At 43.5% G+C, this 27,755-nt stretch overlaps 1 long non-coding RNA gene across 1 annotated transcript; it reads left to right on the top strand.

Moving 5' to 3' along the window:
• The first annotated feature begins 66 nt into the window (after positions 1-66).
• Positions 67-27,590, top strand: LOC110741637. The gene is made up of 3 exons (XR_004179486.1): positions 67-150; positions 22,730-22,899; positions 24,820-27,590. It is a non-coding gene; the product is annotated as an uncharacterized LOC110741637 (long non-coding RNA).
• The last annotated feature ends 165 nt before the right edge of the window (positions 27,591-27,755 follow it).

Here is a 27,755-nt window from a genome sequence, read left to right as displayed (position 1 = left end):
TTGTATAATGGCAAACACTAAGAAGTAAGATAGAAAGAGTGAAATCCTATTGACACTGTTGAGTCTGGACACCATCCTAAAAATGTCCCATTTCACTAATTGGAAGGACATCCAAGTAAGGAGAAGCTTGATGCCATATGACAACATCAGGTAATCAGCTCATTTCAATCTCTCTCTCTCTCTCTTTTCCTTTACGTCACCAAGGACAAACTCAGGATGTTGACAGGACAGACTTTTATAGGCAAATGGTTTGGTCAATCTGTCACCAGTATATTAACAACATGGGCAAAGAAAATGCTTTTTCAAAATGGATGTCCTTGCTTTAGGGTGGAGGGGATATGGATATTTTTCTTTCTGTCTTAATTTCCTTCCATATTGTTGTGTTTAAAATGACTTAGTAAGTAAAAGTAATGGTTATGTTAGATAAAATTCATTCACCACCCTTAATATGAATCAGTGGCTCAAAGACAAAGGTCCAGAGAAAAGGGTCAATCTTACGAGAGAGTTCATGCAGAATTTGCAAACAAAATTTATACAGAACACTCAGAAATATACAAAAGATGAAGTTCATTATTGTTTATCACTCTCTTACTCTGAAGCTACCTTTCCTCCTGCTGGAAGAGAAAAATTAAAATTAACTAAATTAATTTTATTTAGTTAATTATTTACTTGTCTAATTATTATTTAAATTAATTAAACTAATTTTTAATTAAGGGTAAATGACTTTGTTCCTGTTTAAAACATTTCACTTTGGGATTAACTCAGCTTCATTTGGGTAAATTACCCAGGAAATTCAAAGACTGCTTCCCTCCTCTCTCAAGGGGTCACTTTGCTCATACCTCCTTCCCAAGGCGGTATCTGGGGGCAGAGAAAAGCTGGCATATCCTTGTGGCAGGAGTCCGTGGAGTTCTGGGTCTTCAACTACACACTGGTTTTGTCCCTGAATGCCCTTGGCTAGTGTTTACTTAGGTGTAGCCCATTTCACTGTCCTTTATGGGCATCTGCTGGCATCTGCTGCTGATGTCCAAGGTCTCTGGGTCCCTCAAATCACCAGCCCTCTATGGTTTGTGGCATCTTGCTTCTTAACCCTGAAGTCTATACCAAGACAACACTGTTCTCAGCACCTTGGTGTCCTCTCCCTGGGGCAGACAGGAAATCTGGGCCATAAGGAACACTTTACCCCGGAAGAGGGATGGTGGAACTTTCACCACTTCCCTACCACAGTAGTCACAGGGGGGGACACGGGGGACAAGTTAAGATGGGTTGACTCTCCCTCAGGCCATCTGGGCTTTCTGTGAGGGTTTCCGATACCTCATCACACCCTGCCCCAATTTTGCTTAAGTAAGGTGGGGTTGCGGAAGAAGCAGTCATTTCTCAGTGACCAAGCTGTGGTACACATCCTAGTTGTGCCCTCTCGAAATCTCCCTTCCTTCTCCAGGGCAGTGGCTTCTATTTCCTCTTCCTGTCTGGTGGAAATTTCCCACAGGTCATTTCTCCTGCCTGCTCTCCACTTGTGGCTTTGATCCTCTGGGACCTAGCCTGGCTCTCTGTATGTTAATGGGAACTTCCAAGAATTTTAAAAACTTTTTTCTCTCTCCATGAAGCCTGATTTCTAGGACCATTACCTTGCTGTGGATTCAAAATATCATCTTGAGATTAGAACCTTAAAATTAACTCCTTTTCTTTGATTTTTACTTTAACAATTCTTCTTTTCTTTTTTCTTTCTTTCTTTTTTTTTTCTTTTTCTTTGAGACACAGTTTTGCTCTGTCACTCAGGCTAGAGTGCAGTGGTGCAATCTTGGCTCACTACAACCTCTGCCTCCCAGGTTCAAGCAATTCTCCTGCCTCAGCTTCCCCAGTAGCTGGGATTATAGGCACCCGCCACTGTGCACTGCTAATTTTATATTTTTAGTAGAGACAGTGCTTCACCATGTTGGCCAGGCTGGTCTTGAACTCTCACCCGTCTCGGCCTCTCAAAATGCTGAGATTACAGGCGTGAGCCACCATGCCCAGCCACAATTCTAATTTTTTTTTCAAGCAGTGGAAGCTATATCAGCTGATGACGTACTCAAAGTAGGATAAATAGAAATTGTTTTGATAAAAAAGATTGTCTACAAAAGGTTCAAAGACATATGAGAGCACTGCAAGAAATGTGACAGAGCCCCAGGGCTAGTGAGAGTGTCATGATTACCACCCTAGGTCCAAGACCTCATGATCTGACAGAACGGTTGCCAAACTCAGAAGGAGAGAATATTTGAAGGCAAGTAGTAACCTTCAGTGAGGGTCTCAGCAGGCTCAATGCAATGCCTTAGGGAAGAAACTAGATGGGGGAATAAATGGTGACACTATTAATCCCACTGATATAATTCAAACGAGTCAGCTCCCAGGTGGAAAAGGGTGAAGGGTGGATGTGACAGCAGAAAATTCTCTGTCAAATGCTTTTCCCTGAGAGAAGAATATAGAGAAGACCAACTACAAGGAAGTACGAGAAAAGAAAAACTCACCGTATGTTTCAAATACAAACGTGTGTGTTATCCTCAGTTTAATTTCTGTCGGTGTCCACTTAGGCATGTATTTCGATTAGACGCCCATTAATTTGCAAAGCTACCTAATAATGATAATATTAATAGCTAACCCTGAGTTCTTTCTCTCCACCAAGCACTGTGAAAAACCTTTTTAATTGAGGTTTTTTAATCCTCGAAAGAAACTTTTGGGATAAATGTTATGATTATCATCTTCATTTTACAGATGGGATCACTGAGACTAAAAGAGTGAAAGTGTTTGTCCAATCACACGAGCTGGTCAGTAGTCAACATAAGCGCTAACAGTAGGTTATCTCTAAGATAGGGCACTGGGAAGGAACAGTGGAGAGAACCGGAAAGAGCCCGCCCTCCTGAGTTACAGCTGATGGTCACCATCTGGAATGCAGGGGGCCTTGTGTTGCCAGATCTGGTTTTTCAAAAGAAGCTTGTCATCCACGTTGCATAGGAAAAGTCTCCATTTTTTTAACTTAATTAGTCAGTTTGAATTTTTAACACAATTTGAAAAATAAGTGAGTTAAACACACCAGGAGTTTCCCTTTTGCAACATTTGCTAGACTGTAACAGAGAAGCCCTACCCCATCACTCCAGCACCTTCTTACCATGGTTTTAGTGCTTGACGACAGCCCTTACAGGGCTACAAACCAGGGAGGTACGTTTACTGTCAAACTGACACCATTATGTTTGCATATTCAATGATAATAGCATGGCAGACTATTTGTGGTAACTAGCATGAAATAAGTATCATGCTAAGAACTTTACATACGTCATATCATTTAATCTTCACAACAACCCAGTCATTTACATGTGTATAATTATCCATACTTTACCGATTAAAACACTGGGTTCAAAGACATTAAGTAACAAGCCTAAAGTTGCAAAATAGAAAACAGCAGAACTAAGGACTGAACTCAGGGCTCTCTGACCCCAAAACTTAAGGCTTTTCTATACCAACAATAGAGGAGTCTCCTCTGTACCATTCTGAGATTTTACACACACAAAGCAGAAATCCACAGGGACAAGCTCCTCTTCCAGGTCTGGTACCAATGCTAACATCAAAGTAACGGATTTTGTTTTACAGACTGTTCACTAACCAACCAAATATTATGCTTCCTAAAATCACCACGGACCCCTTTTGAACACTGAACAGAAAGAGATAAGCAAAGAGTGGAACAGCTTGCACTTGGAAATGGGCAGGCAGGTGGAAAAACAAGCCCAATCTGCTGAAAATTAATAGGAAGGCAGAGATTCCACTGAAGAAATGTTAAGAAGGGCCTCGGGTCATTTTTTTTCATGCCTGATTTACAGAGAAAATATCATTTTAAAGAGTAGCTTTAAAAAAAAAAAAATGGGCTGCACTCCATAAAACTCAAAGGACAATATCAAATAAGTAGATTATATCATCTCCTAAGCGTACCTTCCAACCCTGGAGTACTTCCTCCTCTCCCTGAATCATGCAGCTCATCTTCCTTGCTGGATGTTTTGGCCATCCCCTCTCAGCACCAGCAGCCCTCACACTCCCTGCACCCACGTCTCAGTCAGCACATTTGTTTCCAATACAGAAATAAAGTCTAATCAGACAGGAAGCTACAAAGGAGAAAACCCATGTTTACACTTTCCCATATGCTATGTCATTTGCTAGATTTATTGCTAACCCTGAATCATCTCTGATTTTCCAGACTTCAGTTGTCTCAAGTTCCATCACATGTTTTTCCAAATGTTTCCGTTATTACGTTGAGAGTTATAACAATGAGTTACAAGGTTTGCCCTTTCAAGAGATGTATTGCCAAAAGACTTCTTCATTTCTACATAGAGCTTACTAACAAGTCTTCCCAATTAATAGGTTCAAGATGAATTTCCATCCCCCACCTTCCCATAAAACAGTCTTTCCTTCCCTAGGACTCTTCTCACAGTCAGTAGCCACCTCGTTGCAGGTCAACACGCTAGCAGCTCCCTTGAGTCTTCCTATTGTCTATCTCCTCTATGCAATACATCCACAAGTCTTGTCAATTCTACCTCCAAAACCTCTCTCAAGCTCATCCTCCTCTCCCAGTGTCCAATGATGCTATCCCAGTGCAAGCTGCTGTGGTCCTCTCTCACCTGGACTGAGCCAACCGCCTCCCACCTGGCTTCCCTGCTTCCCCTTCCCCATCTCCAATCTGTTCTTCATAGATAAGCCAGCCTAATTCTCATAAAATGTAAAATCAAACATGGCATTTTCCCTTGGCTTTCCATTGTTTTGGAATAAAATCTAAAATCATGAACATTTCCCATAAAACCTGTCTGGGCAGGCTCAGGTTTCTCTCCAGCCTCATCGCCGGGCATCCCCCCATGCCATTTTCTGCCTCTCTGTCCTCTCTGACTACACTGGCTGGTTTTCTGTCCCTCAGATGCTGCAAGCCCTTGTAGCTCAGCATTCCCATCTATCATGTCAGGAAGCTATGTGGTGCATTTTTAATCAACCTCAAGTCCACAGTGATGACCAGAGGCTTTGATAGGCTTTGACTATCTCAAAGCCTTTGCAACTGCTGTTTCTTCTGCCTGGAATCCTCATCCTTCCGTTTCTGTTTGAGTAGCTTCTTCTTAGCCTTCATGCCTCAGCTCAATTCTTTTCTAACCACCCAATCTAAAGAGTGTCCTTGACAATCTTGTGCTTGATTTTCTCTGTCTCCCATGTTTATTTCCTTTAGGGCAACTTTTGCAAACTATAATTACTTTACTTATATATTTACTTACTGAGTATCTTGTTCCCACTCTATCCCCAAAACACAGCATAGACTCAGGGGCATAACAGGAAACAAAAAATAAGTGCCATATGAATAGAGCCCACCAACATCATGCTTTAGCTCCAACAAAGCACAAGACAGAGTCAAAATGAAGGAAGAAATATCACTGACTTGTGTAAGGAAGCAAGCAGCCAGATAAACTTACAAAAACATGCTTTCTGCTAAGATCACAGAAGATCTTTTTCTAACTGATTATGCTGAGCTGGGGAGCATGACGCAAAGATAATAAACACGTTTAATTTGAAACAGATGGAAATCTGGTCAGTTCCCCCACTGGTTTACTTGACATGGGGGCCTTTAAAAAAGCATTCTCTTCTCTTCAACATTTTATGAGTATGATTTTTAAGTGCCAGAATTTGTTCCCATGGAGGGCATCTCAGCTCACCAGCAGTCACTGGATGACTCTATTCATCTTGACAAGGCATAGCTTAATTGAGTCCTGTGGGCTCACATCATTTGCATATCTTCTTGATATATGATAGATGAGAATGCTGAGCTACAAGTTTATAAACAAGAATCCCAAAGCGAAAGAAGCACTTTCAGATTCTTTAATGGGACACTGGAGAAATGTATAATAACCTATTTATTGAGCATAGATTTCCTCCATGTTCTGAAATATGCCTTAGGGTTGTCAGTTCAAATGTCACAACTTGCTAAAAAAGTTGGCGGAATCCAGTGAACAGACACAGAGCAGATGTTTTTCCAAGCTTAACAATTTTGTTTTCCTTAAAAAAACTGCCCAGCTAGTCACAACTGTGCAACACATAAACCGCTTAAGCTGAGTCTTTTGAGAGGAGTAAAAGAACCATCAGAAATGAATAGAAGCTTCAAAAACCACAACTTTAGGCACCATGTTGAAACTCAAATGAAAAATGATGCATCTTTTTTTAATCTGGATGGCATGAGAAAATTTCAGGTTTCTACCCAATATCGATGAGGATAGTTCCCATGTCTGACGTGAATACGAGGCTCCAGTTGGGACTCCATTATTTCTAAATCCTTAACCATTCTCTTCTAATTATCACCTCCAGGATCCTATTTTCAGATTAAATTTTTTTGACTCTCAGGGGAAAAAAAATATTAAACCTACCAAATATGTTGCCATTTAGTGCTTCTGTGGGTGGGCTATCCACAAAATGCCAAAGCAACATCATGGCCTGTTGTCTGAACCCTTACTATATAGCAGGACACTCTTGACCAATTCCAAACACAACCTTCTTGGGTGAAGAAGCGCTCCCTTGACTTTCCGCTCCTGACTCTGGTCATCACTGTGGACTTGTGGTTGATTAAAAATGCACCACTATTGGCCGGGTGCTGTGGCTCAAGCCTGTAATCCCGACACTTTGGGAGGCTGAGGCAGGCAGATGACTTGAAGTCAGGAGTTCGAGACCAGCCTGGCCAACATGGTGAAACCCTGTCTCTAATTTTTGTAAAAATACAAAAATTAGCCAGGCGTGGTGGCACACGCCTGTAATCCCAGCTACTCGGGAGGCTGAGGCACGTAAATGGCTTGAACCTAGGAGGCACAAGTTACAGTGGGCTGAGTTCGGGTCAGTGCACTCCAGCCTGGGCAACAGTGCAAGACTCTGTTTCAAAAAAAAAAGAAAGAGAAAAAAAGTACCACTAGTGGCCGGGCGCGGTGGCTCACGCCTGTAATCCCAGCACTTTGGGAGGCCGAGGCGGGCGGATCACAAGGTCAGGAGATCGAGACCACAGTGAAACCCTGTCTCTACTAAAAATACAAAAAATTAGCCAGGCGCGGTGGTGGGCGCCTGTAGTCCCAGCTACTTGGGAGGCTGAGGCAGGAGAATGGCGTGAACCCGGGAGGCGGAGCTTGCAGTGAGCTGAGATCCGGCCACTGCACTCCAGCCTGGGCGACAGAGCAAGACTCCGTCTCAAAAAAAAAAAAAAAGAAAGAGAAAAAAAGTACCACTAGTAACTCTCCCTTCTTCATAGTTAATATTTAGATCTACAGTCTACTATCTATGGTTCCTCTCTACCTTCATCCAATGCTTTGTAATCCATCTATCCCTCCATCCATATATCCAACAAATACAGATTGAGCATCTACCTTTTGCCAGATATAGTACTACATGGTAGGGGTACATTGGTGAACAAGGTTTGCAGAATTCTGACCTCATGGAACATACAATCTAACAGTGGAGATAGGCATGAAAACTAACCATTACATATAGCACAACTGGTCATTACTAAAAATATATAAACGAATAATTAACATAATGTGAACTGAAAAACAGACAACACAGTCTAACGTGCTGTATGTTGACCCTACTTACTCTAAAATGAAATACTTTGTTGTCACCACTGGAAGCATTAGTGTGGAAAACCTGTTCTCTAATCGTCTTACTATTTAGAAGAGTATGCCCACTTAATGAGAATATTAAGTGGAAATTAATATTTTACGCAAGAATAAGCTGATCGTATCTTTTTTTTTTTTTTTTTTTTTTTTTTTTTTTGAGACAGGGTCATTCAATCTGGAGTAGTGTCACCCAGGCTATAAAACAATGACGCCACCATAGCTCACTGCAGGCTCAACCTCCTGGGCTCAAGTGGTCCTCCTGCTGCAGCTTCCAGAGTAGCTGGGACCACAGGCATGTGCTACCACACCCAGCTAATGTTTCAGGTTTTTTGTAGAGACCAGGTCTCATTATATTGCCCAGGCTGGTCTCAAACTCTTGCCTCAACCTCCCTAAGTGCCGAGATTACAGGTGTGAGCTGCCGCACCCGGCTCATTTCTTTTCTTTCTAGATTAAGTCATTTTTCTTGAAGTTGGGGGTTCCAGTTCAACATCTTCCTCTTGTGACCACATGGTGGGTCACTCACTGGGGTTTGTTGAGTCACTCAGGACATCACACCTGAGGGTGGATGTTTCTCTGTCCAGAGTTCTCCGTGAGAGGAAGGAGGGGAACAAGAGGCAAGAGGGCCGGCCTGAAGACGTGTACTCACCTCCCGGTCAGGCACTGCAGAAGGGAGAGGGTGCCCAGAGCACTGAGGACAAGACAAAGGAGGCAGGGGAAGATAAGGCTGCCGAACAAGGCCCTTCTCTCAGCAAAGCAGAACTGCGTAAAGATGCAAAGGGTAAGGCCGGCCCAGGGCTACAGACCCAGACCCGGTGCATTTCGGTTTATGAAATGGGGTCCTGGAGCTAGGGCCTTTTGGGACAAGGTCAGACCCAATGTCATAGGTCAAGACAAAAAAAAAGGCCAGGCGTGGTGGCTCACGCCTGTAATCCCAGCACTTTGGGAAGCCAAGGCAGGCAGATCACCTGAGGTCAGGAGTTCGAGACCAGCCTAACCAACATGGAGAAACCCTGTCTCTACTAAAAATACAAAATTAGCCATCTATGGTGGCGCATGCCTGTAATCCCAGCTACTCAGGAGGCTGAGGCAGGAGAATCACTTGAACCCAGGAGGTGGAGGTTGCGGTGAGCCGAGATCGCACCATTGCACTCCAGCCTGGGCAACAAGAGCAAAACTCTGTCTCAAAAATAAATAAATAAAAAAAAATGTTGTAAACAGCAAGTCTGCAGAGCTACTACTACTACAGATCCCACGACTGGAATCTGGCTCAAAAACTCTAATTTTCATATTTAGGTATTATCTGGTGTTGGGCCAAAGAGAACGACTTCCGATAAAACCAAAGCCAGTGCAAGCCACTAGCTCAGTAGCTGCATATGGCGTCCTGAGTCCCGGAGACTCAGCCCCATCTCCTCAGTGACAGAATCTGATCATTTGAAGGAAATGTAGAGGGCGCCACCTCCAGGGGTTAGCTTGATTCTGGCCAAGGGTCCCCCACTCTTTGTCCCATTTATTGCCTTTGTGTCTGTGGAGTTGGGCTCCTCCAAGTTGGGTTCAGTCTCCAAGCTTAGCAAACCACATATCTGAGCCGCAGGCACATCCCATTAAGGCGGGGAGCAGGGACTAGCCAATGAGGCATCTCTTCAAGTGGGAGGAATGAATCAGCTGCAGATTTGGTGTCTTTAGAGCAGCAGGCCACAGTCATGAGCTGATGCACAAAAAGGCAGCTGAACTGTCTGGAAGCATGTTACTATCTCTCTTTTTCTCCTTTTGTAAATTTTTTTTCTCTTTTTTCTGCCTCTCTTTGTCCCTTCTCCCCTGCCTAACCTATTACCTAAGGAATCACCTAGGCTTGCCATGGCTCTCAGAGCTCTGACTTACTAACCTTGGGTTCAACGCACAGAGGAGCCTGTACTATCTATGCCAAGAGAGTTGGGAAGGCACAGAGGCAAGTCATCTTTGCGTTTCCATTTCTTTCTCCAGATAAAGAAATCAAGCCTTTTGCAAATAACTCTACATGATGTTTCTTCTAAGTGTGCCTTATTGATGGAGGAGGGAAAGAAAGAAGGTGTTTTATCTTTAAGCCTCATTTACTAAGTAAAAGATGCAACCCTTTGTGATTGTTAACAAAGAGCTATTACTCCAAGTACTAAAGAGAGTGACAAACTGCAGCTGGCAAAGGGGGGTACATAAATTCTCCAGATTTCCTCTAAAGCCCCAGTCACATACAGTCAGACAGGGTTTTTAGTTATGCAGATGCTGTGTTCTTTTTGGAAATCACAGTTTCGATTCCCCGAAGTCTCAGCTTTAGTCACATTCAGGCCAATGAAAGCTGTCAAGATGTGAATTTGTTAAGAGAGAGTTTCGAAATGGGTCTTTTGCGAAGCCCAATGTTACCATCCAGAACTGAAACTAGCTATTAAGGAGAATTGCAGTGTAGGGAAAGAGAAGAAAAGAGATGTAGCAAAAGTGACAGGAGAGAAAGGGAAGACCCTTGATCTCAGGATAAAGGCCTTGGCCTTGAAGCAAAGCAAGGACAAAATCTTCACTGCGGAGTTCAGAGTGAGATGCAAACTTCAAAGGCATGTGAGAGAAGCGACTGGCCTATACCAGGCTGAGACACCTTCCAACAGTCTGCGTATGAGCCGTGGCCTCCCCAAACAACCCTACACAACCGTGTTGGCTCCCTTATTCTCTTTCAGCCTCCCCAATTTATATTTCTCTCAAGTTCTGTCTAGAGATCAAAGTTCCGTTTGTTTGTTTGTTTGTTTGTTCGTTCGTTTTTAACCTCCACTTCAGGTATCAACCATATACAGAGCCAACTAAGACACAGAAACTTTGGAGAGCGCTTAGGACACAAAAGTGCATTCATTCTGTCATTCACCAAATGTTTTCTGAGCACCCACTATGTGTCAGGTACTGTTCCGGGTGCTGAAAACTCATTGGTGACTAAAACCAAGAAAGATGATCCAAGACACTAACATGGAGAGCTCATTAACGGGCCCCAATCCATCATTCTCCAACTCATCTCCAGCCTTACAGAGCAATGTTGGGAGGGTGAATTTGATCACCACTCCCACCCACGTATGGTCCAGTCTGGGACAAATAAATCATTTCATGAGAAAGTCAGTTCTTGCTCCCTAAGAAAGTAGGGCTTTGGAAACATTTACCCCAGGGGCCTGCAGTTGAGAATCCACAGACTGCACCCATGCGAGCTTGTCTGTTTCTTATTTTCCTTCCACTTGAAAGCAATTAGGCTTTTCTTCTATTTGGGGGTTTCTATCCACTTCTGACCCTAAATGCTCAGGAAATTACAAAGCAAGTTTTCCAACAGATGCTTTTACTAGCGTCAGACAGTCTTACACAGCTGCTAATTTGCTCTTGCTACATCTTGCAAGCCTGATGCACCACGGAGGAATAGAGGCTTGAGCTGAAAGGCTCTGCTCCTTCCTTATGAGATGCCCGGCTGCAAAAGTAAGGTTGGCTGTCATTGCCTGATGAGGTGCTCCCAACACATGGAGGTTCTGCCAGGCAAGAGGTCCTAAAAGAGAAAAGCCACAGATATAAGATGTAAAGATTGGCAATGGAGTGGTAGTATGTGTGTGTGTGTGTGTGTGTGTGTGTGAGAGAGAGAGAGAGAGAGAGATTCACAAATGTTTAAAAAGAAATTGGCTTTCTTGGAGGTGTGTGGTTTCTACAGCAATTTTTGGAATGTAAGTGCAGAGAATAGAGGGGGTGACTGAATCTGAAGAATCCACAGCCACACCCCAGTGAGAAGGCCATGTGTTCCATGAAATCTGAACCACAGCCCTTGCATATAATCTGCCTCTGCTTGGGGGTATCTGGGGAATTTTGGAAGATTGTAGATCAAAGGGAGAGCTTGCTTCCATTTGTCCAGAGTCAGGAAAACACATCTCTCCGACCAATACTGGGTAACTGCACATCCTGCCCAAACGTGCTCACCAAGCCCACATGGTTTAGTAAAACATGACTTGGGTTTTTTGTTTGTTTGTTTGTTTTTTGCGTGTTTTTTTTTCTCTGAAAGAAACAGCCATTTGAAAAAGAACGGAGACTAGAGAGAGCAAAGGCTCAGAGAGAATGAAGAAACTGCTACATATGTGTTCCGTGGCTTTGTATAACTCACTCCGGATCCTGGCGCATCAGTTTTCCCCGGGCAAAATGGAGTTCATTATACTCAGAGTATCAAAGAATCACAAAGTTAGGAGACATTTCAAAGGCTGTAGTCAGTCAGACCAGGCTGGAAGAGCCTGACACATGGCAAGCACACAATAATTGTTAATTCATCAATTATTTCATTGAGTTAAGAAGTCAACAGGTGAATGCATGCTGGGATCCCTGTACAACATCCCAGCAAGTGGTAGTTCCATATGTGCTTAAATACCAGCAGCAGTGGGACCAGCCACTGAGATGGGTCACTCTGTCTTTGACATATACAGATCCAAATCCCAACCCAAATCCAAATCTTGCAACCTGGAAGTTTTCACCATTGGTTCCAATTCCACCCACTGGAACTGAGCCAGAGAAGTTTGATCCTTGCTCTGCGTGGAAGCCCTTCAGATTTTAAAATAACTGTCATGTCCTCCACTGGGTCCACTTTTCCTCAGGCCATTATTCCCACCTCCTATAGTCATGGCCCTAAATAACAAACAGGGTTTTGGTTTTCTGCCTCATCCTCATCACTTTCCTCTGACTGAGCCCCAGTTGGTTGGTCCAGGTGCCTACTGGAGTTGAGCCCCTGAGCTAAATTCAGGTGTTTGGCTGTGACTGGACTGAGGAGAGAAAAATGTGCTCATCCCCTTCTTGTTCCATAATATCTGGTGTCTCTCGATGCAGATGATGGCTGATAAGGTTTGGCTGAGTCCCCACCCAAATCTCTTCTTGAATTGCAGCTCCCATAATTCCCACATGTCATAGGAGGGACCCAGTGGGAGGTAATTGAATCATGGGGGCAGGTCTTTCCTGTGCTGTTCTCATGATAGTGAATAAGTCTCACAAGATTTAATGGTTTTATAAAGGGGAGTTACCCTGCACAAGCTGTCTTGCCTGCCACCGTGTAAGACGTGCCTTTGCTCTTCCTTCATCTTCTGCCATGATTGTGAGGCCTCCCCAGCCATGTGGAACTGTAAGTTCATTAAAATGGCCTTGCTGGGGTATACATTGGTTACTGCCCACTTGTCGTACCCCAAATTCCTACATATTTTCTAGATCTTAAGTGAACTCTCTCTCAGGCAAGGGGTATTCAAAGACAAAGAGCAACTCTTTCTTGGGTCTTCTCTGCCTCAGACAAAATTAGACACATTAGGCCTGATGGGCAATTTGTTACTCCGGTTAAATTATATTTTGGCCACACATTCCCATACCATACCAGGATACTTACTTCCCACAAGTCAGTACTGAAGAAGAGAGACATCCCTGTCCTGTCTCCTTTCACACTGATTATATCTCTAGAAAAGGATCCGTAATAATAAAGTTGTTGAATGACTTCTTGCATATGTTAACACCTGATGGCTCACTAAGTATTTTCAAATATTTGGGAAGTGTACCTTATAAGGCAGGTTTTTACATCAACTAGAATTGCATTTGGCCTGAAGGGATAAAAAGGGGAAAAAAAGATCACCAGTAGAAAGAGAAGTATATTTCCCCCACGTGTTAAGATGTCCAAAGGAAGGCAGGGAAGGGATGGTGGGTGGCTCCATGATGCCATCAGAGACCCAAGCCATTCATAGTTTTCTGCTCCTCCTTATCCTTATGCTCACAGGATGGCTGCTCACCTCTGGACATCACAGCTACATTCCAGGTAGGAAGAGGACAGGCCAGTAAAGGGAAAATGAAAAGGAACATTCTAGCTGAGTACAAGAAAATGATAGCTTTCCAAGACACCCCTTCTTTACCAGACTTTCACTTCTCACTAGCCAGAGATAGGTCTTACAGCCATCCCAGCAGCAAGACAATGAAATGGTTTTAGCTAGAGCACACTACCTTCATCCCACAGTTAGGCTCCTCCTGCTGAAGAAGAGAGGAGAGTGGATAATGAGTAGGAGGTCCGCCCAAACATTATTATCCCTGTTTTATAGAAGAGGAAATGAAGGCTAAGACAAGTCAAATGACTTGCTCAAGGTCACGCAGCTGCCAGAGGGTAGAGTAGTGTTCACCTGCCTTTGAGTCAAACTCCATGTTGTGGGCAGTTACAGAGTCACACTGCTCATCAGAGCTCACACAGCACCATTCAACTTATAAACACCTATGGACTGCTCGGGTGTGGGACACCCATGGCTTTTGCATCAGATGATAGAGTGGTGGAGACCACCTCTCTGAGAACCCATTTAGAAGCCAACACAAGAACACACACCGCTGCTCACAAAAGCTGGCTTTGGCCACCCAGCACAGCCAATGTCCTGCAAAGAGAGCCCATGTGGCCCTAGTCTGAGAATAACCAAATCTTAAAAGTTCTCTCTCTCAATCTCCTTAAGAAAATGGAAAGGCTGGGCCAGGTGCAGTGGCTCATGCCTGTAATCCTAGCACTTTGAAAGACCGAGGCAGGCAGATCACTAGGTCAGGAGATCGAGACCATCCTGGCTAACACTGTGAAACTCTGTCTCTACTGAAAATACAAAAAAATTAGCTGGGCATGGTGGCGGGCACCTTTAGTCCCAGCTACTTGGAAGGCTGAGGCAGGAGAATGGCATGAACCTGGGAAATGGAGCTTGCAGTGAGCCGAGATCACGCCACTGCACTCCAACCTAGGTAACAGAGCAAGACTCTGTCTCAAGAAAAAAAAAAAAAGAAAAAAAAAAAATGGAAAAGCTGGATTAAAATGTACATTGCTAATGAAAGTAAAGCTTAGTTTTTCTTTAAGAAAGGACCACTATAATAATTATGATGTTTAAATTCTGGATCAGATCAGAAATGTAGGCCAATACCCTCGCCTCTCAGCTGGAGCAAAGCAGATATGGTTGTCACCATGTAAACCTCAGCCCCGTCTCTCTCTTTCTTAAGGTTTATTTGATGTTCAGTAAATTGGCCTTTGAGCTCCCAGTTGTGATTAAAACAGCCTTCCTCAGTCCTTCTCTTTTGCATGACTGACATATGTACCAACTTGGGGGCACAGCTTGGAGTGTGGATCTGGAAAAGACACTATTCCCACGCTTCTGGCCCTGACCCTTCACATGTGTGGGGTGTGCTGAAAGCTCCTGCCTCTAATTCCACATCATTGCACAAAGCAAGCAAGATTTTGAATCCACCTTGGTTTTGTCCCAGTTTATGGCTTGCAGAAAGCCAGTGGGCTAGTGCAAATGAGCCTCATTTTATAAACAAACGGTGGTAACATGGTTAAACAGCTTGGGGTCAGAAATGTCAGGGTTTGACTCCCAGCTCCACCAGCTCCTAATGTGGATCATTGGCCAAGCCCTTTAACCTCTCTGTATCATGACTTTTCCACTGGTATATTAGTGTTCTATTGCTGCATAACAGATTACCACATATTTAGTGACTTAAAACGACACCTGTTTATTATATCATGGTTTCTGTGGGTTGGGAATCTGGGTGACTTAGCTAAGTCCTCTTACACAGAGTCTTATCTGGGGCTCTGAGATGTTAGCAGAATCTATTTCCTTAGAGCATTAGTACTCATGGTGACTTGCCTATCAGCAGGCCTCCAATCTCTAACCCTTCTTTTAAAGGGCTCACCTGATAAGGCCAGGCCCACCCAAGAAATGCTCCCTTTTGATTACTTTAGAGTCAACTGATGAGGAAACTTAGTCACATCTGCAAAATTTCTTCACCTTTGCCATAATATAATCACAGGAGTGATATCCCATCATATTCATGGATCTGACCCACATTCAAGGAGAGGGGATTATATAGGGCAGGCACAATAGGGGGCAGAATGTTGGTGTCATCTTAGAATTCTGCTTTCTGCACCTTTCTAAAGGAAGATACTAATAGGACCTATCTCATATGGTTGTTTTGAAGATTACATGAGGTGTTCAGTGTAACAGTCGGTACCCAGCAAGCAGCAGCTACTATAATTATTTTAGCATTTTTTACTATCTACCACGTGGCAGGCCTTGTACTAGGAGCTGGGGATTCAGAAAATTGCAACACAAACTTTGCTCTAAAAGAAATCGTGACATTTCTCTAGCACTGATCGTTTCCACCCAATTCAAAAGTTGGCAAAAAGCGATAAAGCTTTAATCCAACTAAATGACTTTTTTATATGAAGATTCAGGGTTTGCTTGGCTTGTTGGAACCACTGTCGAAAATAAAAAGTGCCGACTCTAATTAAATACTGTAATCCACAGGATTATTATTTCCACTGGAGAGTGGAAATAAGCCCCCTGGTTTGACTGCTAATTTGCAATCAGAGGAGCAACTATTTGGCCCTAGTCCTCCAGCATGGGTAAATGCCAACTAAGGGGTATCTTAGCCTAGGCTGCCCACATCTGAATTACCTGGAGAGCTTGTCCAGAATCCCACCTGCCAAAACTCAGATGCAATTGATGTCGGGTGCATCTGTGTGTTGGAATTTTTTTAAACCCCTCAGGAGGCTCCAGCATACCACCAGGGTTGAAAATTGCTGCTGTAGCCAAAGCTTGATAGTTTTCCAGCAGTCTGAAAGCTAAATTCCCTTTCTAACAAAACTGTTAAAGACATGATAAGCCAAAGAGACATCAGCAACAATACACATTTTTCCGTTTATTTTCAGCAAAGGGACTGAAATTCAACACATTGCACACCTTTTCAGGCCACTACAGCAGGTCTGAATGTTGAATGTAATTCTGCTACTTTTTGCAGATAACAGCTTGTCTCTGGGTAGAGAAAGGCTGGGATCATATGGAGAAAAGATTAAATTTCCTACTTATCCAGAAAAGCTGATAGTGCTGAGCATGTATTCTACTTGCTCATCTGATGTTCACTCTGTCACCTACAAGTATTAAGCACCTACTATATATGCTGGATGCCAAGGCTTCAAAGATCAGTAGAACCTGAATTTTACCTTAAAGAGACTAGAGTCTCATGTCAACATGCAAGCTTGCCTTTTCTGTACCAGAAGAGAAGTATCCTGGCATCAAGGGCATGGAACTAATTTTGAGGTTATGAACAATCTTTAACATTCGTCTCGCCAGGCACGGTGGCTCATGCCTGTAACCCCAGCACTTTGGGAGGCCAAGGCGGGCAGATTACCTGAGGTCTGGAGTTCGACACCAGCCTGACCAACAGGGTGAAACCCTGTCTCTACTAAATACAAAAAATTAACTGGGCGCGGTAGTACATGCCTGTAATCCCAGCTACTTGGGATGCTGAGGCAGGAGAATCACTTGAACCCAGGAGGTGGAGGTTGCAGTGAGCTGAGATTGTGCCATTGCACTCTAGCCTGGGCAACAAGAGTGAAACTCCATCTCAAAAAAAAAAAAAATTTGTTTCAATTTGACTGGGCACGGTGGCTCACGCCTGTAATCCCAGCACTTTGGGAAGCCGAGGCAGGCAGATCACGAGGTCAGGAGATCGAGACCATCCTGGCTAACAGGGTGAAACCCCGTCTCTACTAAAAATACAAAAAATTAGCTGGGCGTGATGGTGGGCGCCTGTAGTCCCAGCTACTCAGGGAGCTGAGGCAGGAGAATGGTGTAAATCCGGGAGGCGGAGCTTGCAGTGAGCCAAGATTGTGCCACTGCACTCCAGCCTGGGGGACAGAGCAAGACTCAGCCTCAAAAAAAAAAAAAAAAATTGTCTCAATTTTCTTTGACTATGTCCCTCTCTTTCCAGGGTCTCATCACTTCCAGAGAGCAACCTCTTTCCAACTTCCCCTCCTTCTCCGCCCACTCCCCCCACCAAGAAAACAAAATTGTTACTAAGGATGGGAGCTTAAAAATTGCCAAAACTTCCTAGTTATCTCACAAAGAAGCTCCGGCCTCCACTTCTCCCACCCCTCCAAACCCCGAGTTCCTTCTCCCCTACAAAGCAGCAGTCTACAATCCAGAACAAGTCCTGAGCTAGGTGGGGGCTCATGGCTTCTACATGCTCAACATTCCATGCTGCCAGCAGGACCAATCGCAAATGCAGCAGAAAGCAGACGCTTATTGATTTGGGCTTTGGCAAAAACCAAGGAAGCTGGATTCCTCTTTTGAGATCATGCTGAGCCAGTAGCAGCTATTAGAAACAGGGAACTGTGTGGACTCTGGTGTCATAAAAGTAAGACTGCATTTAATGTGCCAATTGCCTGGGATTCAAAGGGGAATTCTCTCCACTCCTCAGAATGTCATATGTTTCTGCAAAGACCTGAGAGGCAACCCAAGAGGCAGTTCAGCTGGAAGGAAACCAGAATTCCTGTTCAGACAAAATGCTCTTCTAAACCCTCACCCCCTTCATGTGTATAGTAAACCTTTATGGAGAGCCTACTAGACACAAGATACTGCACTAAACTATGCCAGTCCATCACCTCCCCACTCCCACCAATGAAAATTTTTTAAATATCAGAATCCCACCACAGTCTCAGAATTCAGCGCCTTGGCAGACTCCAGAAAGAATCATCCTGAGTTATTTTTTAAATGCCTACTCTGGTATCCTGAGGAAACTGCTACATTAAGCTTACTTGATTCTCTATTTTTAAATACTGTTGTAGTGGTGCTTCACTCTGGGCTGCTGGAGACATTCGGGAACCACATCAGCAAACACCACCCCCACTCTCCATCACATCAGCTTCTTCCATCTAGGGAAAAGGAAATGATCCACACCTAAGGTCATAGCTGGCGCAGTAGAGGAAAATGTCAAACAAAACCCAGAGATGGAGAGTCGCCATTATTTACCCCTTTGGTGCATATCTGTGAGGGAATAAACAACTCTCTCCATTACATTACGTTACATTACTTTACTCATCCACAACATTAGGAAGTGAGATTGCGTTATACCCCTGAAAGCTGGCCAGTGTGAAAATGAGTGCTTAAGGGATATCATGATGAAATTGTTTACTCTAGGAGTTAAGGTCTGTTTTCCTCGAACAGAGAGGGGCTGTGTATCCCTAAGTTGGTTTAAATGTGGTCATAAAGTCTAGAATATGAACTGGAAGACTTCAAGATCGCTGGAAGCCACAGATTTCATATCGGAGTTAGGGAGGCAAGTCCAGGCTTGGTTCTTTTCAGACTTTTTTTTAAATTTATTTATTCATTTATTTTTTTAGTATACTTTAAGTACTATGGTGATCATTAAAAAGTCAGCAAACAACAGGTGCTGGAGAGGATGTGGAGAAACAAGAACACTTTTACACTGTTGGTGGGACTGTAAACAGGAAGGGTTCTTTTCAGACTTATCATGGACCAGTTATCTAGCCTGAAAACGGATTTTGAAATTGCTGGGAGAACTTCAAAATGCTCATTTCTATCTTGGAAACTAGCTCCGATCTCCTTGCAACAGGAGGTGCATTGAGGCATTCCCTAAGGCAGGACTCAGCAAACTATAGCCCTCAGGCCAAATTTGTCCTACCACTTCTATTTGGGTGGCTTGTGAGTGAAGAACGGTTTTCCACTTTTAAATGGTTGACAAATACATCAAATGAACAGTGTTTTTTGACACATGGAAATTATATGAAAGTCAAATGTTAGTGTTCATATGTAAAGTTTTATTGAAACACAGCCATGCCTACTCATTCACATATTGTTACTCTTGTGTTGCAACAGAGACCACATGGCCCACAAAGCCTACAATATTTGATATCTGGTCCTTTAAGAGGAAGTTGATTGACCCTTGCACTAAAGTAAAAAAATAATAAGCCTGTACACATACAAAAAAAATGAGTCACATAATTTATTCTTTAATTATCTAATTAAACAATCCTATTGTAGCCCCTAATTATCTTCTCTACTCAGTAAAACCCCCACAATGAGAGTCAACTCATGTGGCATTAGCAGAGCAACTTATCAATAATGCACCTGGAAAAGAGACTTTTCCACCGTGTTCATCACATTCTCAGAACTTCTAGAAAAGCGTATCAGAATATCAGGTAGATACAGTTTATCTACTAACCAGAGTTTTCATTCTTGGCTATGGGTTGAGGGTCTGCTTCCTTCTCAGTTGCACAAGCCTCTTTCTTGTTATGCTGTGAGGTCAGGCAACCCAAATCTAGCCACATATGGAATCTATAGTATAGCATTTCTCTCCCTGCTTCCTGACCACAGAGTGGATGCTGCCACTTTCCCTGGGACCTGTTTATCCACCATTAATCTCTTCCAGTCTGACCACCACCAAACCGGGGGGATGAAGCTGGGAATTGTCTCTTCCAATAGCAAAGAGCTTCCTAACGCGTGACGTAAATCTTTCAAGGATCCCTTTTTATCTCTTATCCTTTGCAGACCGAGAAGTGAGAATGTACCCCATACAGGGTGGGCTGAGTAAACAAGGTGTTGTGATTGACCAAGACCAAAAGAGCAGGAGTAAGGAGTTTCTGTTCACTGCCATCCCCACTCTCACCACCCCCACCCGCCCCCGTCACCCTTCTGCCTCCGTATAAGGGCAGCTCGGGGAGAGAAATAAAGCCCTTAAAGTCAGTCACAATGTATAGTAAACCTCACCAGCGATCCTCAAAAAGAAAAAAATTAGAAATTCTTAAAATTGAATGGTTTTCTGATATTCCTAATGGTTTTTTTTCAACCCCCTGGGGACCGCTGTTCCTCCTCCATACCCTAAATTTCTGCTACGCGTTGACTACACAAAATGTTATGAGTCTCATCACCTGATACCTTACCCTGTAGTTACTAGGTTCATTTTGCTTTGTGTGAAAGAGGCGCTTTGGAAAAGTTTGGCATTATCCTAACTTTCTTCCTATTATCTTAAAATCCAGAATGTCCTCCTTCAAAACTTAGTCATTTAATGTGACCAACTCCTGGTGAGCACTTCCTACATGACATGTAATTCATGTAGAAGGATAAAACATAGGCATCATTCTCAGTTACCTTGAAGTCTGAGTGGGACATTATTAAGTATCTCTACTTGGTCACTTACACAAGCAGTAAATCAACTCGGGGACACAGACCCTTGAAGTAAACAGTGTGGAAGCCCGGAGGAGGAGGAGCTAATTCCGATTTGGGGGTCAGAAAGGCCTGCAGTAGAGGTGACACTTCATTGGAAGCCCAAATTAGGATCCTGAAAGATGAATAGGAGTGAGGCAGGAGGGGGCAGGAGAACAATGGCAGGGGGAGGGACAGTGGGTGATACAGCCAGAAGAATAGATGCATGCAAACTTCAGCTCCTGTAGTAAAAATGTAATGATGGTGGTGATGATGGTGATGGTGGTGATGATGGTGATAATTATGATGGTGATGGTAGTGGTGTTCATGATGATAGTGGTGGTGATGATGATGACTCTCCTGAAGAAAGGCAACATGACAACTCAGGGGACAGAGAAGAGCCAGAGGAGTCCAGGAATGGAGGCCTCTCTCATGCTTCACTGCGGGCACAGCTCTGCACTAGGTCAGCTCTGACCCAATCAGAATGACTGGGTGGGCTGGCACCTCCGAGATCCACTGGCACCAAGCTGCTGCTCTTCAAGGTGGACACTGGAAACTACCTTTTTTGGAACCCAGTCTCCAACCTGACGCTGCCTAAATTAATTTAAACTTGGTGCAAGAGAAAGTGACAGCCCTTGGGAAAATGCTTGCTTTCACTTTGCTGGGTCTAAGTTTCCTCATCTGAGAAGGAGGATATTTGATCTCTAAAGTCCATAATGGCCTCTGATTTTTGTCAGCTCCTCTGTTTCTTGCCTGCCTCCAGAGCTTCTCTCTCAGTGCCTGTCTGGCATCTTTATGGTCAATGCTGGAAGAAATAAAACAACACACATCTTTGTTTCCTGCTGTGTGGGAGGCAGGAAATGGCCTAACTCCCTAATTGCCATGAGGTTCTTGCGGTGTGTCCAACTGCCCACTCCTTAGCACGCCCCCACCCTCCCAGGTGTCTCAGTCAGAAAGGAGGGCACGCTTGGCCATCAGCAGCTGGAATCCATTCACCACTACCATCAGTTGACAACCACACCCCTGGCTCTGTGGAGTATAAAATAAATCAAGATGTGGGTAGAGGTAGCATTTGCTGAGCCTCCTCTGAACACAAGGGGGATGGGCAAGCATGGCTGGAGAGGGTTTTCTGCTCAGGAATCTAGGCTGGGCATCATTCTCCCAATGGCCACACATGGACAGAACAAGAGCAGGTATGAGCTCCGATGGAGAAACCAACGTACAAACCAAATTGGGCACTCTGGTGACAAAATCCAAATGAGCTAGACCAGAAGAGAGAAAATAGGTGAGAGTGAGATAGTCAGGAACTAGGAAGACCAATGGAGATCTGGGGTCAAAGCAATTGGAAGCCAAAGTCTGGTGCTGCTGGAACTGCGGCCCCCAGTGGGAGCTACTGTTGATAAACCAACCTGTAGACCTGTCCTGGGCAGGAGGCTATTGTTAAGGAAGGCGTCCTGGTTGGGAGAATTCACTGGGCACCCTATGTTGGTGTCTTTCCTAGTGGAAGGCAAATGGGGTTCCTTTGCTTCTCAGTTTCTAATGGAGGCAAGATGAGAATTGCAAGACAGGGCCCCTCATCACACATCAGATCCTACTTCCTGCCTCTGGGAAGAATGGCTCTCAACCCATGACATTCTCGACATGCCTTTTTAAAATATAAATCATGCAATCTCATGACTATAAAAAAGATCTTACTCAATAATGCACTATAGAGATAAGTGGTGAGTCAAGGTCTTGTTGTGAGTGGCACAGTCAGAGCCAGAACTCAGTCCCAGGCTCCCAGCAGCAAATAAGGGGATGACTCTTGTGTCTGCCTCCTCAGGGCTACAGAAAACTTTGTGTCTGCCTCCCCAAGCCTACAGAAAACTAAGAAAGGTAAATGGAAGTCCACTAATAAACGAGAGGCGTTAGAACTGCCTCTTTAGAGTTCTAAAGAGTTCTATTTAGAGTTCTATTTAGAGAACCTCTTTAGAGTTCTATTAGAACTGCCTGCTTTAGAAAGTACACATTGCCTTGGAGTGGGCACGTGGTACTTGGTAACCACATGCTATCTGGCTCCTCTGCAGGCACTGCAGGTCTGCCCCAGCGGGGCCCTTTCCAGTACTTCATGAACAAGAAGGTGGAGAAGAGACTAGCCAGCTGGAAGGAGCGCTGCAGTCTCTATGGAGACGTTGACATGCACAAGTATGATCAGTCTGGGCAGGTCTTCACCCCTTTCCAAGTCCTCACCACCACAGTAAGCCCTTCTTTTGTCATATGTTTTAAAGTCTTTTGGTGGGACTAGGGGCAACCCAAATTCCTTCTCTTTTGAGAAGTAAATTAGTTCTGGCCACAATCATGCTGAGAAACATACGACCCTAAAACTGAGCTGCTTGCAATAGCAAATATCAATGCTTCTCATTCATAAGAAGGTGAGAAGCATTCTCTTCCACTTCTGTTCACTGCAAGCTCACAGAGCAGAAGAAAGTCAAGAACTGAGAACAATAATTTCATCTGCCACAAGAGATCTAGCCTACGTGAAGGTCAGTGACCTGAGGTTTAGGGGAAAATCTGAGAGCAGACAGCTGTAGCTGTGGTGTTCAGAGACACAATCGTTTCAAGGAGAGGAAGAGGTCTGGGGAAAAGGGAGGTTTTTGTGATATAAAGGAAAATGGTTCTGGTTCCCATTCCTCTGCCTCACCTGAGATTTTCTGTACCCAAGTCAATTCAGGCAGGGCTATTCTGATGTTCATTTCTTTAAGACTATTACTACAATGTTTTTGCAATACTTTCTATTTATTCATTGTTGTGATTCTAAAATTTGAGCAAGCACGTGAATCACTTGGAAAGCCTGATTCAAATGCAGATTCCCGGCTTGCAGTGATTCCACTTTGGATGTTCTCGGGTGGGGCCTTTAAATTCCCTTTTTTAACGAGTCTGTATTCACCACCTTCATGCATTATTATTCAGTCAGTGCTTCCCAACCTTGTGCGTGTCATAGCACACACAGAAAATGGCACATTTTGGAAGGCACACTGGAGTGAAATTAGAAGGTTGCTAATGGGGCTAGACAACCAGTGCCCTTGAGTCTGAAGGGAGCCAGTTTGTTAGGCCACCAGTAACCCATCCACAGCTCAACTATGTACACTGCAACCCTGTCAGGAGCTCCTGCTCATCAGCACTTCTCATCCTTTTCTGAACATCAAAATCACCTGGGTTATTAGCCACACTAATATCCAGGCCTCACCCCAGACCACAGCTTATATCTTAAGCTCTGGGGCTGAGTCCCAGCCTTCACATCAGCATGTTTTAAAGTTCCACTGGTAGGGTGACCACTCATGCCAGTTTCCCAGGACTTACTTTCACACCTTTCCCAGGACTTTCCAACTTTTAGCACTAAAAGTCCTGGTTTTAAAACTGAAAGTCCCAGGTCCTTGGAAACTGGGCAAACCAGATGGTTGGTCACCCTATCCACAGGTGACTCCAACGTATAGCCAAGTGTGAGAACCACTGCTCTCTGAACTTTCTAGAAACTAACCCCAATTTTTCATATCACAGGTAGTTGCTGCCTATCTACCCATTCCCTGGCCAACGTTCTTTGTGCGTGTGCATGTGTGTAGCCCAGAACTCAGCTTTCTTGAGAACCCGAGAATGGAAATCCCAACTCTTCCCTCAAGGAGCTTCTCATCTCCGAGGGAAACTGAGCCACAAGCCAAAATCATGCTACAAACACAAATGCAATTAAATGTGAATGAGAGAAACAGTTCCATGAGTTGACAGACCCAGAAGAAGAGGGTTATCCAAATTTGAGCTGCCTTCTGCTAAATCCAACTCCAGAAGGTCTTGCTAAAGAACAAATTATCCCGATAGAGACATTTTCTCCCAGTCACAGTAACACTTGGAAAGAGCAGTTCTCCCATGTATTGTGAGTAGTAGTACCCATGTATAGAGTTCTTACTACGTATTAGGTATAACGCTAAAGACTTCACATGTACTTCATCCTCATGACCTCCACCATATTACCATCATACACATTTTATAATGAGAAAACAAAGTCAGAGACATGTTAAGTAACTTGCCCTAAATTCTTGTTAGTCACTGGCAGAACCAGGAATTGTAGAACAGGTGCTTCCAATCCCCATGCTCTATTTTATTGCTATTATTCTCTGCCTCACAGGACATGCAAAGATTGGTGCTTCCCCAAGACCTGCCCACTAGTCACCACATGCAGAGAATGGACGCTTCATGCCTCACTGATGCGAATCTCTAGGATTTACCCTTGTCTTCTACAGAGCTGGGTTTGTGAAAGGATGACAGCAACCACAAGAAAGAGAAACCAGTGAGCCACATTAAAACGCCTTTATTTCCCGCAACAGTTAAAGCAACAAAATCTAATGACATGAAATAAACATTGCAAAATCACATTCTGACCTCTTGCTGCAAGGTTTTTCATTAAAATAATTAGAGCCCATGGCCCCAAGAATGGTGAGACACTTTCAAACTTGACAACATTTATACAACTTGAAGAACACCAGCATCATGCCTCTGTTTGAACATTTTAGAGAGAGTGAAATAATTAGGACCTGCAATACAATTGGAACTGAATCCTCAATAAGAACACTTTCCTCAGAAGCCTGAATCTGGGCTGAGGAGATGGTTATATTTAGATGAATCAAGGACCCCACTCTTTCCATCTTTCTGCTCTACCATCCTCAGAGTATTGGATGGTAATCTCAGGTTTCGCTCCTCATGGTCATAAGATGGCTGCCACTGCGCCAAAAACCACACGTTCAAAGAGTACATCAAACACTGGAAGGGTGCTGTTTTTCCTCATGTTACACGTGCACACACAGAGAGAGAGAGAGAGAGAGAAGGAGAACCTCTCCCAAGAGCCACTCAGAAGATTTCCCAGCAATTCTTGGCCAGGCTAGGGTGGCTCACCTATTCCCTAACTACAAAGGAAGCTGGAAAAACAAGTACTGGGCATATACTGGGAGGCTAGTTCTACCATCAGGAAAAGAAAGTAAGAAAATGGCTGATGGAAAAGCAATTAATATCTGCTCCCAGTGGGAGATTCAGTAGTTTGCATGTCAGACCATTACCATGAGAAATTTTCATTTATGCTGAGTGAAAATCTGCTTTTTTATAATTTCTAAGCATCAGGCCTAACACTGCTCCTCTGAGAAGATGGCTCCACCCTAAATAGTTTTTATTTTCCTTTGATGTTTAAAAGTACTACATGCCAATAATAAAAATTACTGAAAGGTATAAACAAGAAAATAATTACCCAAAATCTTACCATTTAGAGATAACTTGTGTTTGCATCTGAGAACTTTCAGATCTTTTTTCAATCTCTTGTCCCTATTTATAGTGCTGAGGTTGTCTTTGGACTGAGAACTATTTTCCATAGTTTTTATTAGGGAGTCTCTTGGAACCATTGCCCCACATGTCTCAAAGGGTCACCTAGTCCACTTCCGGGTCCTGTGATCCACTTCCAGGTCTTGTGGTCCACTTCTGGGTTCCCTTCCAGGAGGCTGTGGTTACAGAGGCTATGGCATCCATTTGCATTACAACATTGTACCCGGGTGGGTGCCCATCCTCCCCTTGCTACAAACTTCTGCACACACTAAACAACTCCCCAAAACAAAAATGAAACCTATTCCTTCTTTTTTAAGAAAATCAGTAACCTTTTTACTAGATTCATGGAAAGCTTAACCTTTTTCTTTTTTAACATCATCATATTTATTTCTGAACTACATGATATGAGGAAGACACCCACAACTTCCCTACTTTTTGGCACATGTCCTCTTTCAATCTGGTGTCAACAGTTCCCATTGAAGCTACATTGGCTCATTTAATAATTGCCTTGTTAGTTTTCAGTTTGCTGACATCATTTACAATTACACAGGCAGAATTTTATATCTTTGTGTTTCCCATTCCTCATAAGCCAAGGGTCCACAAACTATACAAACCTGTTTTTATAAATAAAGTTTTATTGGAACACAGTCATGCTCAATTGTTTACACATTGTCTATGGCTACAATGGCAGAGCTGACTAGTTGCCATAGAAACCGTATGGCCCACAACACCAAAAGTATTTACTACCTGGCTCTTTACAGAAAAAGCTTGCTGAACTGTCTTAGGCCAAAATTCCCTCTATATTTTCTACTTCATTTATCTTTGACTTTTTTAATTAAAAAATTAAAATTTTAGTTAAATTTTAATTTAAAAGTTATTTTTTAGATTTCCCTAAAGTGTAGGGCCCATGACTCTCCATCTAAACTTTCCCTCATAAGTATGAATTCAAGCAGCAATAATACTAACAGCTAATGTTTATGGAATACTTGCTGTGTACTAAATGGACTGATTTATTTGATTTTTGCAACCATGACATGACATAGGTACTACTATCATCCCCATTTTACAGGGAGAAAAGGGAGGCACAATAAGGTAAAGGAATGTCACTGTTAAGTAACGGAACCAGCGTTTGGACCATGGAGCATGATCTCAGTGCCTATACCCTTACCACTGTGCTATCTGCCTGCCCAGTGAGGTTATTTTCTCCCAAAGCTTCCCTCACCTTTGTGCTCCCCATCAGTTTTTCCTTACTGGTTTAAGTTCCAGATAGAAGACCTCTGTGTGATTTTCCTTACCTTCTCGAAGATTAATTTGTCAGCAAAGAAAGTCAAGTACTTATCTAGTTCCCTTCTACTTTGGTTTAAATGTTTGTCCCCTCCAAAACTCATGCTGAAATTTAATTCCAAGTGTGGCAGTATTAAGAAGTGGGGCCTTTAAGAATCGATGGGGTCTGCCCTCCTGAATGGATGAATTGGTTTAATGGGTCAATGAATGATGGGTTATCGATGGATTGGGACTGGTAGCTTAATAAGAAGAACAGAGGCCCTGACAAGGATGCTCAGCTCCCACGTGATGCCCTATGCCAGTCACTTCTGGCTCCTTGATCTTGAATTTCTCAGCCTCCATAACTGTGAAAAATAAATTTCTTTTCTTTATAAATTACCTGGTTTCAAGTATTCTGTTATAAGCAACAGAAAATGAACTAAGACACCTTCCTAGAAGGACCTATAGTTGGCATCTGCCCAGTGCTATCCC

The sequence above is a fragment of the Papio anubis genome, chromosome 17 (genome assembly GCF_008728515.1).
Source record: "Papio anubis isolate 15944 chromosome 17, Panubis1.0, whole genome shotgun sequence".
In the NCBI taxonomy this organism is placed as follows: Eukaryota; Metazoa; Chordata; class Mammalia; order Primates; family Cercopithecidae; genus Papio; species Papio anubis.
The sequence above is the reverse complement of the archived record's forward strand: the minus strand, read 5'-3'. Positions and strand labels throughout refer to the sequence as shown.